This window comes from Tuber melanosporum (assembly GCF_000151645.1).
Source record: "Tuber melanosporum whole genome shotgun sequence assembly, scaffold_119, strain Mel28".
NCBI classification, from domain to species: Eukaryota; Fungi; Ascomycota; class Pezizomycetes; order Pezizales; family Tuberaceae; genus Tuber; species Tuber melanosporum.
The window spans coordinates 45,836-48,444 of NW_003298776.1; positions in this window are offsets into that span (position 1 = coordinate 45,836).

Below are 2,609 nucleotides of genomic sequence, written 5' to 3' on the forward strand. Positions count from 1 at the left end.
ATAATTTCATTAAGGGCTGAGACAATGGGGCCCAACCGAGTTTGACTTGACAAAAAGGTCAGAAGTCTAAAGACTCTAACAATTGGATAATTACTATTGGGAACAGTCTGATTCCCTGTTAGTTATATTGCAATTACTGAACAGGGTGCAGTGATTTCCAGGATCTCTAGGTGTTCACACCTCCAAGAATACCTGACATTGCCAGTTGTAATCAGATATGTACATACTTGTATAATAGATAGATGTAGTCCAAAAATACTCAAACATGGAATATGAACATTGAAGTGCCTCCCCAGCTTTTAGACGTCATCAAGCAACAGAGAAGAGACCTTACCAATATAACATTATCTTTATGATTCTATACTACATTACATATTTTACTTCGCTCTTAGTAGGCATAAATGAAACAAGTAAAGTTCCAGCCTTCCTAGACAATCTCCGTCTACAGAAAAGAGTCTCAGTTGGCCTAGACAAATCTGAAGTCTACCAGGTTATCTCCACTGAACACTATATTATTAGATCTCCTTGTTACCAATGATCTCTACCTATCTACCCACCTTCTCCTACTGCACGATGCAGTCAGGACACTTAGTGTCCAGCCACATATTCTAAATAAATGGAAACCTCCTGAACCCACTGCTTTTTAGCCCAACTACGAGTAAAGGAAGAAGCTCACAAATGAGTACCGGAGATGGCACAACCTCCTAACCAGATTACTCTGGGGGAACCCATAGATACCTCTAGAGATGATCGCTATAAAAGCTTTCGTCATTCATCCTCTCTCCCACTGGCTCTTGGGAAACATTTCAGAGGAGCAGCATGCAGAGCTTACAGTATCTTTTCAACCTCTAAAGCCCCCTCTCCCATTTCAAGATCCACAACACCATGCCCCAATACCCATGCAGCAGACCTCGCAAGATGCACTTCTTCGGTAGGAATAGTCATAGTTCAAATCCAGTAGGACAGCTCAACTACTAATGATACTGCCAATATTGCCTTTAACACTCTGCTAGCTTACTCATAGGCCAACCCATGAGGGCTGATAGAGGTCCTGCAACAATTACTAGAAGGACAAGACATATCTGACACTGACCTTGCTGTGATGTTATGTCAATTTAGTGTGGTGGAAGCAAATGTCCAGAAGATCCAAGAAAGGATCAACACGGAATTTGCTGCCAAATTGGCAGCTCAGGTAGTATGACCAGAGCATCATCAGAGGGTATCCACGCTACTCCAATGTGAAGCGCTCAAATGAGACTGCACTGTGGATCAAGCTTTTGAGGAGTTCAAAGAACAACCAATCCAAACGAACCAAGCATTGCAATCTCTGGTATCCAATCTGCCTGGTGAAAAAGCGTGGGAGGTTGAAAACTATAGTGAATTTACCTATACCATTCATAAGAATCAAACCTACATATCTAATACCTTAGCCCTAGTGCTGGACAGAGTTAAAGTACTAGGTAGCAGATAGCTGAGTTGTCAGCATCCTCTGTTAGAGTCTGTCCCAAAAGAATGAGACGATGCTGCAGAAATGGAGGAACCAGAAGAAGCTACTGGGTTATATAAGGGGAAACAAAGAGAGGGAGAACCTCCAACCCCGATAATACCAGAGATGACAATGGAAATAGAGGAAAATGTAGAGGAGGACCAATAAGGTTCAAACAGGGGCTCACAACTGAACAACATGGAATACACAATGTGCTTGCGGAAGCATAGACCCAAACTATAAAATGAGTGGCAGACCCATCCACATTTTTGCAAGCAATGTTGTGTCAATGCATCTACAATTGATTAACCCTACATCTAGATTCCTTCGCATGCAACCTCAGGGTTTGAGATATTGATCGGGAACATATCATCTACACCCAGGGAAGAAGAAACAGATATCAGGATATCCTGATAGCGGCATGGTATCAATGTGCAATCGATGGCCTGCACAGAGATGAATAACACTCGGAACTGTGCTCATAGACTCATTTTGAGTACCGACTCACCAGTAGGTATGCCCCTTGCCAATAAGGACCTAAAGGAATAGGAGACAAGGAATGTGTCGAGTATAAAAATGAAATTCAGACATTTATGGGGAAGATGAATAACCTAAATCTCCATGCTCAACAAACAGGAGCACCCTGGGGTATGGTGTGTGACAGAAAATTTCGCTCTTAAATTAGATGGTGACTTTCCTTAAACAAATATGATATGGACACAGAACAGGAAAAGGCATTGTGGGAAGCTGGAAGCGATGAGGAAGAACATCAGGAATGGTACCACTGGGACCAGGATAAGTCAAAACCAGCAAAAACATTCTCAGACAAAAAATCTGTGGACAAGAACTAAGCAAAGATAAAAAGGGAGAAACCCTTTATACAGGGAGTAGGTCCCTCCAAAAAATGAAAGCAGTAACTAGTGCCTGAGAAACCAGCAAAGAGATCTACAGGGACTATGAAATTGACACATGCAAAGTTAAGAAAAGCCCAAAAAGGATTCCCCCAGTCAACGATTGATGAAACAAAGCGGGAAGGCAATTGCACTCATTGCGGAAAGAAAAACATACAGTACGAAACCCTCTGTGGACAAATTCTGTTTTCTAGGACAAGGGTAGATGACCC